The sequence below is a fragment of the Helianthus annuus genome, chromosome 3, assembly GCF_002127325.2.
Source record: "Helianthus annuus cultivar XRQ/B chromosome 3, HanXRQr2.0-SUNRISE, whole genome shotgun sequence".
In the NCBI taxonomy this organism is placed as follows: Eukaryota; Viridiplantae; Streptophyta; class Magnoliopsida; order Asterales; family Asteraceae; genus Helianthus; species Helianthus annuus.
The window spans coordinates 105462402-105476245 of NC_035435.2; positions in this window are offsets into that span (position 1 = coordinate 105462402).

The window sequence follows — 13844 nt, forward strand, 5'->3', positions numbered from 1 at the left end:
ATTACTGTAGATTTGATCTAGAGTTTTTTCTTGATGAATTGATGGATTGAGAGATCAGAATTGCAAATGATTGTGTGTAAGATTGGTGTAGCAAGAAATGATTATAGAGAAATTGTGGTACAATGATAATGATTATGGGGAATGTTTAGGGTTGCAGTGGTTTTACAATAGTTTCAATACTAACCCTAAACACACTTAACTGTGGTTAGGTTAAAGTATTAACCTGGAATCGCGAGTTGTCATTGTGTTCCCCAATGAAACCTCGTATATGTATATATATATATATATATACATATATACATATATATATATATACATATACTAGTCACTTACCCGCGCGATGCGGCGGGAGTGGTATCACTTAGGTTGGTGAGTTTAGGGCTATCTACGGGGATGTAGTTTCCAATGTGGCTTGTGACGACGATGGTGGTAGTGTAGCAAAGATGGTCGGTTGAGGCCTTCTTCAGCGGCGAGAATCAGCGATTTGCGGCGATTGGTGGTTTCGTGATGGCGTTTGGTGGTTATTGTGCGACTCAGGAGAAAACAAAGAAAATTGTTTGATTCTAGTTATGTTACCTGAAATAGACGGACTACCTAGGCTTTTGTTGGTTCAAATTGTGATACAAATTCACAAATAACTAACATTAACTACTATATTGTAAGATGTACAAAACATAGTCAAAAATTTTCCAAACAGTCTTAGGTTTGTAAGAGTCCTTAATCTTGAATTCCTAAGGTTTGGAACTGAAATTTGTCACAAAATAAAGGATTTCCTTCAATTAGTTTCTTAAGTTCAACCAGCATCATACCTCGAGCAGATTTAGTATCTCCATATTTGGATAATTGTTCATTCTCCCTAAAGTAGTGATCTATAAAAGTCAGTCAGCAAAGGCGCGATAGATGATGCTTAATACAAAAATTAAAGTAAGATAAATAAGTTCGTTTCCAGACAAATGGTTACAAACAAATCAATCGAGTCGTTAATCAAACAATTAAACGCATAAACAAAACAATAAATATGAATTTGTACGTTCTGATACATATCTACTTAGAGGTGGCAGTTTTTTTATTTTTTTATTAGCCATGCCGCTGCGCTCGTTGCGGCTGCCCTCACCGCGCCGCTGCGGCTGCACTTGTTGCGCTCGCATGCTCACTGCACCGATCAAATTTTAGTAAAGTACACGGATGGTAAGCCAGAGACAACTGAGGTGATGGCACCAAGCAAGAATGACACAGTGCTGAACACTGCTGTTCCCTTTTACCCTGCATATACCAAACAAACTTGCGATTAGTTTATGCACAGCTATTCATAATCATTTTATCATGAAATAAGGATACCTGAACAAATGTCTCGCTCGACCAATAGTTTCCCTTGACGCATTATGCAAGGTTCGCTCGGTCCAACAACTCAAGCAAATGTTTTCTATGTTTTTTAGGGGGAAGATGGGTGCATCTCTCCACAGGGCATACAAGACACAGGTCATTGGCGGAAGCCCGCCAAATTTAACATATAAAGTTTTTTTATATGTTAAATATGGCGAGCTGCCGCCAATAACCTGTGTCTTGTATGCCCTGTGGAGAGATGCACCCATGTTCCCCCTAAAATGCAAAGAAAACATTTGCTTGAGTTGTTGGATAGATTACACAGGCTCAGTTTTTGCATCACAGCCTCAAAACACTTTTAGTTCAGATAGATTACACAGGCTCAGTTTTTGCATCACAGCCTCAAAACACTTTTAGTTCAGACAAATTAAGAACACAAGGTCAGCTTATGCATCACAGACTCAACACTTTTAGTTCAGACAGATTAAGAACACAAGCTCAGCTTTCGCATCACAGCCTCAAACACTTTCAGTTCAGACAGATTAAGAACATTTGGACGGAAGATGTATAACCTTGTAAAGGGTAAAAGGGTTTGTGTTTTCTTGTTCCTTAAGAGTTGTACATTGTGCATTAAGTGTTTTTTCAACACCTTGTTCAATTACCATCTTGTCCTTCACATATGTTTATTAAGGATATCATTTGGCAAATCAGGCATTAACTCTTATTATAAGTGAGCCGTTTGCCTCGAATCGGTGGATCTCTCCACAGGGCATACAAGACACAGGTCATTGGCGGCAGTCCGCCAAATTTAACATATAAAGTTTTTTTATATGTTAAATATGGCGAGCTGCCGCCAATAACCTATGTTTTGTATGCCCTGGGAGAGAAGCACCCATGTTCCCCCTAAAATGCAAAGAAAACATTTGCTTGAGTTGTTGGATAGATTACACAGGCTCAGTTTTTGCATCACAGCCTCAAAACACTTTCAGTTCAGATAGATTACACAGGCTCAGTTTTTGCATCACAGCCTCAAAACACTTTTAGTTCAGACAGATTAAGAACACAAGGTCAGCCTCAAACACTTTCAGTTCAGCTTTCTCTCAATGCTCACACATCTCACAAAACAACATCACATCTCACAAAAAGGGATGCCAAAAGCAGGGAAGTACAATCTACAGGAAAAAGCAACACTTCACTTTTGTGTGAAAGACAGCTTGCTTGCTGCAGTCTCTATAATATATCAACACTCTTCCATACACTGTTTGAAAGACAGCATGCTTGAAAGACAGCATGCTTGCTTCAGTCTCTATAAATAATTCAGGGATATCTACACTCTACTCACACTTTACAAACTCTCAACTACACTCAACTGGAAGACTCAGACATGTAATTGAGAGATGAACACAACTACGGGTAAAGCCATGGCTGCAACACACGGTTGCAAAGTGAGAACTATGCAACCTGGATATTGCCCCGCCAAGATGCTACTCGGATCTTCTATGTACCCTCAAAATACAATCATCATCACAGTCTATTGTGTTATGTAACCTCGCTTTAAAGCATGATGTACAAGAGTATTTTTCCACTAAACTTAAACAACCTTTAAAGCATGACCTAAATATCATAATTATCACACAACCATGACACTTATCAGTCCCAAAAATGAAGGAAAAGATCAAAATATAACAGAACAAAGTAAAATCAAAACTACAAAAACAATTTATCCTTTCACTATGTCATATCTGAAATTAACCTAACTATCATCACCAAAAATACAAATTCAAATATCACAAAACTTTCAACCTAATTTGAAATAACCGCATCTACTAACAAATCTACATCAAGATTAAAGATAAATCAACATTTAGAACCTAACCTGAGTCGATTCATCACAAAACACATGAGAAAATCCTTCGTAAACCTCAGATTTCGTCCTTCGAACATCCGTCAACCGCTTCACCTGAAAAGTAAGAATCACAAAAGAACATGGTAAGATATCTACTAACAAATCTACATCAAGATTAAAGATAAAGCAACTTATCAGAACATCAAACGGATCCCTTGTTCAAATCTGTGGATCCCTTGCCAGATAAAACGGATCCCTTGCCAGAGAGAGAGAAGATCTGATGTTGTTTTGTGAGATGTGTGAGCATTGAGAGAGAAAGCATATGGTGATCCGTGTGAAGTCAAATGGACGGTCCCGATCTTGATCCGTGTGAGAAAGTTTAACAATTGGACGGCAGATGTATACCCTTGTAAAGGGTAAAAGGGTTTGTGTTTTCTTGTGCCTTAACAGTTGTACATTGTGCATTAAGTGTTTTTTCAACACCTTGTTCAATTACCATTTTTTTAACTTTATCACACGGATAAGACATGTACTTTTAGATCTGTGAATCTGTGATAATACTTTTACAACTGGAAGACTCAGACATGTAATTGAGAGATGAACACAACTACGGGTAAAGCCATGGCTGCAACACACGGTTGCAAAGTGAGAACTATGCAACCTGGATATTGCCCCGCCAAGATGCTACTCGGATCTTCTATGTACCCTCAAAATACAATCATCATCACAGTCTATTGTGTTATGTAACCCCGCTTTAAAGCATGATGTACAAGAGTATTTTTTCACTAAACTTAAACAACCTTTAAAGCATGATGTACAGCTGTTTTAAGCACAAGAAACACATATGTAACCTCACAGGCTCAGCTTATGCATCATAGCCTTAACAGTTTCAGTTCAGACATATTAAGAACACAAGCTCAGCTTATGCATCATAGAGACGACAGGCTCAGCTTATGCATCATAGCCTCACAGGCTCAGCTTATACATCATACCCTCACAGGCTCAGCTTATGCATCATACCCTCCGAATGCAAAGAGTTGATATATTCTGAAATCGAAGTAAATAGAAGTTGTTAAGTTGATGTTTTGAAAGTAGGATTATTCAACTGAGATAAACTTACAATTTCAGTTGAGTGTAGTTGAGAGTTTGTAAAGTGTGCGTAGAGTGTAGATATCTCTGGATTATTTATAGAGACTGAAGCTAGCAGTGCTGTCTTTCAAACAGTGTATGGAAGAGTGTTGATATATTATAGAGACTGCAGCAAGCAAGCTGTCTTTCACACAAAAGTAAAGTGTTGCTTTTTCCTGTAGATTGTACTTCCCTGCTTTTGGCATCCCTTTTTGTGAGATGTGTGAGCATTGAGAGAGAAAGCATATGGTGATCCGTGTGAAGTCAAATGGACGGTCCCGATCTTGATCCCTTTTTGTCTGTAGCATAAGTCAAATGGGTTAAGATCAGTTGAAAAACAAAAAGCATAAAAATAACAAAACACATCATAAAACACAAAATATAGTCAAGTTTATATTCTCTCAGTAGCATAGCATGTTAAAAATTAATATTCAAGGCTTAGAAATTACCAAAAAAGAGCGAAAAACCGACTGAATTCGAATCTCAGCCCATTCTTGACACTAATGCTCCGTTAGTTCTCGCAAAGTCAACCATCATAAAAAGAAATCAAGTATTAGTAAAGATTTGATATTAGTTATAACCAGTACACTATTAACTTAAAATAAATTTAATATAAATCACATTTTGTCAAGTTGCAAATATAAAAACCTTTATTTGGCAAGGGATCCACAGATTTGAACAAGGGATCCGTTTGATGTTCTGATAAGTTGCAATGAGTGTTATATATCTTACCATGTTCTTTTGTGATTCTTATCTTTAATCTTGATGTAGATTTGTTAGTAGATGCGCTTATTTCAAATTAGGTTGAAAGTTTTGTGATATTTGAATTTGTATTTTTGGTGATGATAGTTAGCTTATAAAAAAAAAGAAAAGAAAATTGATGAATGATGATAAACTTTACTTTACCTCTGCTTGAGTGAGCATGAGACCACTAAGTGAGGGAACATTCTGCATATGAAGCCCCCATCGATTCGAATGAAGCAGCGTTCAGCGTCGCCAAAGCCAATTCCGAGACTCTCCAAGCAGATACACTTTCTCCGGCAGCCAGAAGATCGGAGTGAGCTTGTTCTGTAATAATAGTGAACGTGACAGTCGTTAACCAAAGGTATAACTAATTAAATTCAGATCCTAAAAAAAGGTTTCCTTGCGAGTTGCGAGTGACATACCTGAGTCGATTCATCACAAAACACATGCGAAAATCCTTCGTAAACCTCAGATTTCGTCCTTCGAACATCCGTCAACCGCTTCACCTGAAAAGTAAGAATCACAAAAGAACATGGTAAGATATATAACACTCATTGCAACTTATCAGAACATCAAACGGATCCCTTGTTCAAATCTGTGGATCCCTTGCCAGATAAAGCTTGTGATACATCTCATGAAACCCTAGATCTGCTCATCGAGCATCCCACAGAACAAACTAAAATCAAAAATACATTACAATCTATCTTTTCACTATTCCATATCTAAATGACCTAAATATCATAATTATCACAAAACCATAATACTTATCAGTCCCAAAAATGAAGGAAAAGATCAAAATATAACAGAACAAAGTAAAATCAAAACTACAAAAACAATTTATCCTTTCACTATGTCATATCTGAAATTAAGCTAACTATCATCACCAAAAATACAAATTCAAATATCACAAAACTTTCAACCTAATTTGAAATAAGCGCATCTACTAACAAATCTACATCAAGATTAAAGATAAGAATCACAAAAGAACATGGTAAGATATATAACACTCATTGCAACTTATCAGAACATCAAACGGATCCCTTGTTCAAATCTGTGGATCCCTTGCCAGATAAAAGCTTGTGATACATCTCATGAAACCCTAGATCTGCTCATCGAGCATCCCACAGAACAAACTAAAATCAAAAATACATTACAATCTATCTTTTCACTATTCCATATCTAAATGACCTAAATATCATAATTATCACACAACCATGACACTTATCAGTCCCAAAAATGAAGGAAAAGATCAAAATATAACAGAACAAAGTAAAATCAAAACTACAAAAACAATTTATCCTTTCACTATGTCATATCTGAAATTAAGCTAACTATCATCACCAAAAATACAAATTCAAATATCACAAAACTTTCAACCTAATTTGAAATAACCGCATCTACTAACAAATCTACATCAAGATTAAAGATAAATCAACATTTAGAACCTAACCTGAGTCGATTCATCACAAAACACATGAGATAATCCTTCGTAAACCTCAGATTTCGTCCTTCGAACATCCGTCAACCGCTTCACCTGAAAAGTAAGAATCACAAAAGAACATGGTAAGATATCACATATGTCCTTCACATATGTTTATTAAAAGCATTAAGTTGCTTTTACCGTTTGATGTTCTGATAAGTTGCTTTATCTTTAACCATGATACTTATCAGTCCCAAAAATGAAGGAAAAGATCAAAATATAACAGAACAAAGTAAAATCAAAACTACAAAAACAATTTATCCTTTCACTATGTCATATCTGAAATTAAGCTAACTATCATCACCAAAAATACAAATTCAAATATCACAAAACTTTCAACCTAATTTGAAATAAGCGCATCTACTAACAAATCTACATCAAGATTAAAGATAAGAATCACAAAAGAACATGGTAAGATATATAACACTCATTGCAACTTATCAGAACATCAAACGGATCCCTTGTTCAAATCTGTGGATCCCTTGCCAGATAAAGCTCGTGATACATCTCATGAAACCCTAGATCTGCTCATCGAGCATGTCACACCCCCAAAATCCACCTGCGGAGTATCACCGCTTGGAGGCGTGACATGACCAGGATCCTAACCACCAATCATATTGAACATGTAATATAGTTAAGTATAGCGGAAGCATTTTAAGTAACCCAAACAATAGCATGCATGATTTATCATAAGTGTTGAAATATCATTCACGACCCTTTGCCCACAACGACCTGCTCCTCCCTGTGCAAGCTCCATAATGTACCTAAGGTCCTGCAAGGCATGCAGCAAATAATCAACAAACTAGTTGAGCGAGTTCACAGAAAGTAAGTTCAGTAATAGCATAGTATAGCAAACATTGCGTTCGTTTATCTAATCATGCATCGTATTAGTTCGTTCATTGCTCATGTATAGTATCGGTTCGTATCGCGGGCCCCTTTCGGCATGTATGCGAAGATTAGGGAAAGTTCTCAAGTATTCTAGACTATGTATATTTGTATCGCGGCCACCCTGGCATGTGTGCGAAGTTTTAGTATATAGTCGCGGCCTTTCCAAGGCATGTGTGCGAAGATCAGTCATAATATCGCGGCCAACCCCTGGCGTGTATGCGAAGATCAGTTCAATTGGTATACTAGTCTAGCCGTATCTTATCATTCACCACCCTCACCCTGAGGACTCATATCATTATGTTCTGTTAACTAAGTATGTACGTATAGTTTATTCAATCCCATTCCCACCCTGGGAACCCCATGCCTTGGCTGTGTGAACTCACCTTGGTTTGCTCGGCAGATGCACAAAGAGTACAGGTAGCAAGTAAATGATCAACCACGTCCTAACAGGGTTATCACATAAGTCAGGTTCGTATATAGCACACATACTGTATCACATAGGTTAACACGTTGCAAGCATGCAAGGATCATGGTAAACATGTACACGTATCAGCAATCCGATAACAATCTAAGTATTCGGCCCAAACATAACCCGGCCCAATGACAATAATAGCCCAACCAGATAAGCAGTCCAATAAGCAGCGATGTAAACAAGTCCAATTATCCGGCCCAATTAATTGGGCTCGTGTCAGTGTGCAAGTCCAATCATGTGCACGTGCATGGTCCCGACTCGCAACAGAGATTTCGAGTCGCAACAAGGGAGATCTCGACAGACGCATATCCTTCGAGACTAGGTGGTTTCGAGTCCGGTCTCGAGTCGCAACGGGGTTACGAGTCGCAACGACTGGTCTCGGCTCGTCATGGTTTGGTTACGAGTCGCAACCGGGACTCACAACCACGGTTTCGGCTCATGCTGTTGTGTGAGGTTCCGAGTCGCAACAAGACTCGCAATCTCGGTCTCGACTCGCAATCCGTGTGCCTAACAACTTGTAACAGTTTCCATGTTTCATGCAATCAGTTATGCCAATCAATTATCAATTTCCATAATTCAAACCAACTAACAGTTTCTCATGAATCCTACCGAGTTTTATCGATCAAACATGCAATAACAATATACATTCTCATAAACCCTAGTATGAATAACGTGAATAACCAAATCACCCAATTTATGAACAACAACATCAAACATCATATCCGATTTCGTAATCATGTAACCAACTTAACAAGAATATTATCATTAACATTATCAAACATTATCCGATTATATAACCTGTCCGGCTGATCGAACAAAGCCCAAACAAACATGCAATTATCTAATCATATATAGCAAATCAACAATTTATCAGACATCGATTCCTATCCATCAAACATATCCGGTCGATCAGTTCTACATGTCCGACCGATTCAACAACACATTCAGCCAAATAACACACAAATCAAGTAAAGCAATTCAATTAAAACACTAACCGATCGGTCGAGGGTAATCCAAATCGGGATCAATTTCCGGTTGCTTGTGCCGTCCGGTTATGCGTGAGAAAGAGAGAGATGTTTTTGCTAGGGTTTTGTGTGTGTTTTTCTAAATTGTCAAGTTGTAAAACTAGAACCCTAAAGGTGTGCATGTATATATGTATACGTACAAGGGATGTGGGCCGAAATCCCACATGGGTTTTCTCATGGTCTCGAGTCCACTAAATGGACCGAGTGGGTTTTCGTGAAATCAAATACTATTCGGTTTAGCAACATGTCACACAATCACATAATCACATAACATATCATGTATTCGTTCAATTAACATAGATCACGTGAGCATATAACGTCACACAAGATAAGTCTAAAGTACGGGTTGTCACATTATCCCCAACTAATTGGAAATTTCGTCCCGAAATTTGGTATGCACTCACTGAGGAAGCTAGGTAAGTTCAATCGTTCACTGGTTTTTCCTGGGGTGTCACATCCTCCCCCCGTTGATCTGGAATTTCGTCCCGAAATTCCGAAGTAGTAGCTTCAACCTCAGTAGTGGTAGCATTGGTTTCGAATAACTGGGGGTACTTTTCTGTCACCCTGTCTTCGCGTTCCCAGGTGTACTCTGGGCCACGTTGGAGTTCCAACGAACTCGGACAAGAGGGATTCTCTTGTGTTTGAGGACCTTCACATCCCGGTCCGTGTTTTCTACTGGTTCCTCGACGAACTGCAACCGCTCGTCGGTAGTTCAATACATGAGAGACATTGTGAACTGCCCCGAGTTCAGCTGGTAGGTTAAATCTATAGGCTATCCGGCCTGTACGTTCTATGATCTCGAATGGTCCCCGACCTGACATTCCAATGGCTTTCTACGCTTGTCCGCGTAGGCTTTCTGACAGTCGCGTGCTGCCGCCATGCGTTGTCGTATCTGTGCAATCTTTTTCCATGGCGTCCATAAAATCTCTGGACCCGTAATCTGACTATCCCCCACCTCTGCCCAACAGAGAGGTGACCGGCATTTACGCCCGTACAATGCCTTGAATGGAGTGGCTTGTATGCTATTGTGCTCATGTTTAATCGTGAGTCGAATGGTTTGTGCATTGCTTGCCAAAGTTCTGACGTGAATCGTGCATCGTGGTCCGAAATGATGGACGTGGGCACCCCGTGCCTCGAACAATCTTCTTTAAGATAGATGTCTGCGAGAGTGGAGAACTTGTCCGTTTCCTTAATCGGTAGGAAGTGTGCAGACTTGGTGAGTCGATCCACGATCGCCCATATGGTATCGTTCCCATGCTGGGATCGAGGTAGGCCTGTAACGAAATCCATGGAAATTTCTTCCCATTTCCACTGAGGTATCTTAAGCTGCTGAAGTAGGCCCGTTGGTTTCCGATATTCAACCTTGACTCCCACACAGGTCAAGCATTTTCCAACGTACGTAGCGATGTGGGCCTTCATACTAGGCCACCAATAAGTAGTGCTGATGTCGTAGTACGTTCTATCCGACCCTGGATGTACTGAGTGGTAAGACTTGTGAGCTTCATCCATCACAAGTTCGCATAGACCGTCGTTAAGTGAGACCCAAATATGCCCCGTTACAGAGTAGGCGCCGTCTGCCTTCTGTCCTAATCGTTGTTGTGTGCCGCGTAAGGCTCCAGCCTTGACGTTTTCGGGCTTCTGTGCTTCTATCTGAGCAGTTCGTATCTGTGCTGGAAGGCTAGATTGGATCGTAGCAGTAGCGCTCGCACGCGCTAAGGTAGAGTGTCCTTCCGACTGAGGGCGTCCGCCACAACGTTGGCCTTGCCTGGATGGTACTTGATGGCGCATTCGTAGTCGCTATGTAGTTCAACCCAATTTATCGTTGACGCATGTTCAAATCCTTCTGCCTAAGGATATGCTCGAGACTCCTGTGATCGGTGTAAATCGTGCACCTGGTACCGTACAGGTAGTGTCGCCATATCTTAAGCGCGAAAACGACAGCTCCCAGCTCTAAGTCGTACGTTGTGTAGTTGCGTTCATGAATCTTAAGTTGACGTGTAGCGAAAGCGATAACCTTGTCGCGCTGAAAAGCAGTCCCCTGGGGCTCTCCCCAGCAATAGGTGACACCCTTCTGTGTCAGTAGCGTAAGTGGCTGAGCAATCTTCGAGAAATCCCTGCGTAAACCGTCCGTAGTACGTGATGCAGGCCAGTTTCTGGTTGAGTCTACCTTGGATGGATCGACACGGATTCCATCCTTGCTCACTACGTGGCCTAAGAAGTGGACTTCACGAATACTATGACGAACTCGTCTAGGTAGGGTCTGCACACCCTGTTCATAAGGTCCTTAAATACGGCAGGAGCGTTCAAATAATATCAAACCATCCATCATATCAAACATAAAGTATAGTAAATTAAAATAGTCCATAAAACCCAGTACGATTCATGTTCAAACCAAACTTTGTTTGAGTAACAGAGACATAATAAAGGAAATCCCAAAACGAGTTATGAGTTCAAACAGCGTCTCCTTGTCCTAGCATGAAAGCTCGACCCCTTGCCTCGTTGCCATTGTTGTTGTTGTTGTTCCCATTGCCCTGGTTATTGTTGTTGTTCTGATTCTGGTTCAACTGTGGGCAATCGCGCTTGTAATGACCTTCTGCTCCACACTGGAAACATCCCCGATTTCCACGCTGTGGCTGCTGCTGCTGTGGGTTCTGAGGAGCGGGTGGTGGAAGTTGCTGATTCTGGTTTGCAGGTCGTGAGCTCCTGCAATCTTTGGCTTCATGCCCTATCTTGAGACATCTCTGGCAACGTTCCTTGCGACACCTTCCACTGTGGTGCTTGTTACACTTGTTACATAGTGGGTGTACTCCCCTGTATCCACCCTGCTCCTGACTGCCAGATGATTGCTGACCCGGGTTCTGGTAGTCGTTCGTTCTGCGCTGCTGTGCTTGAGACTGTTCGGAATCCCCATCCCATTTCCGTTTGTTGTCGTTGGGTGTAGCAGAAGTAGCAGCTGGGGTGACTGTAGCAGTAGCGTTGACACGCTTTGGTAGTTTATTCTGATCCACTGCCTGGTCGGTAATGCGATGAGCGAGGCGTTGGATTTCCTGGATGTTTTCGAGATTAGCCGAAGTCACGTGGCTCTGAATTTCTGGCGCCAAACCCTTGAGATACAACTCAATGCGCTTGTATGGAGGGTCTACCATAGTAGGACACAGAACTGCCAGCTCATTCGACCGTTTCGTATACGCTTCGATCTCAGATCCCACCATCCTTAGGTTATACAACTCGTCTTCCAACTTGTGAATGTCTTCACGCGTGCAATACTCACGCTTGATGAGTTCCTTAAAATCGTTCCATGGGGTGGCGTTAGCAGCTGCCAACCCTAAGATTTGAACTTGGGCGTTCCACCAAGTTAGTGCTATTCCCTCCAAGGTGCCGGTGGCAAACTTGACCTTGCGAGCCTCAGGGCACTCGCACATCTCGAATACTGATTCTAGCTTCTCGAACCAGTGGAGGAGTCCAACCGCTCCTTCTGTGCCGCTGAAAGAGTTTGGACGACAGTCCATGAAATTCTTGAAAGTGCAGACAGGCTGCTGCGCGTGTTGACCTGCTTGAGCTGCTGCAACTGCCGCAGCAACTTGAGCTTGAACGAGAGCCTCTAGCTGGGCTTGAGTCATGTTGATTCGTCCAGACATGATCTTCATAGTAAAAGTAATGTAAATAAGAGTGGCTCGCGAGTAGGGCGATGACAGAAAAGTATGGGCATATAGGTGTTCTCATGTAATCAAAGCATGTGTATCTAAACGTAATGCGAGCAAGGTTCTAAGCAGTTCTAGCAAACAGGCAATAAACATAAACCTTATTACCTAAGATGTCGAGTCTTGCACGTGGAGCGAAGCGTCGTTGTGGATCGTTGAGAGCACTGTTCTGGTTATAGTCTGGTTTTAATAAAAACGTTTTCCCATATTAAAACCTAGTTCTCTATAACCAATGGCTCTGATACCAATCTGTCACACCCCCAAAATCCACCTGCGGAGTATCACCGCTTGGAGGCGTGACATGACCAGGATCCTAACCACCAATCATATTGAACATGTAATATAGTTAAGTATAGCGGAAGCATTTTAAGTAACCCAAACAATAGCATGCATGATTTATCATAAGTGTTGAAATATCATTCACGACCCTTTGCCCACAACGACCTGCTCCTCCCTGTGCAAGCTCCATAATGTACCTAAGGTCCTGCAAGGCATGCAGCAAATAATCAACAAACTAGTTGAGCGAGTTCACAGAAAGTAAGTTCAGTAATAGCATAGTATAGCAAACATTGCGTTCGTTTATCTAATCATGCATCGTATTAGTTCGTTCATTGCTCATGTATAGTATCGGTTCGTATCGCGGGCCCCTTTCGGCATGTATGCGAAGATTAGGGAAAGTTCTCAAGTATTCTAGACTATGTATATTTGTATCGCGGCCACCCTGGCATGTGTGCGAAGTTTTAGTATATAGTCGCGGCCTTTCCAAGGCATGTGTGCGAAGATCAGTCATAATATCGCGGCCAACCCCTGGCGTGTATGCGAAGATCAGTTCAATTGGTATACTAGTCTAGCCGTATCTTATCATTCACCACCCTCACCCTGAGGACTCATATCATTATGTTCTGTTAACTAAGTATGTACGTATAGTTTATTCAATCCCATTCCCACCCTGGGAACCCCATGCCTTGGCTGTGTGAACTCACCTTGGTTTGCTCGGCAGATGCACAAAGAGTACAGGTAGCAAGTAAATGATCAACCACGTCCTAACAGGGTTATCACATAAGTCAGGTTCGTATATAGCACACATACTGTATCACATAGGTTAACACGTTGCAAGCATGCAAGGATCATGGTAAACATGTACACGTATCAGCAATCCGATAACAATCTAAGTATTCGGCCCAAACATAACCCGGCCCAATGACAATAATAGCCCAACCAGATAAGCAGTCCAATA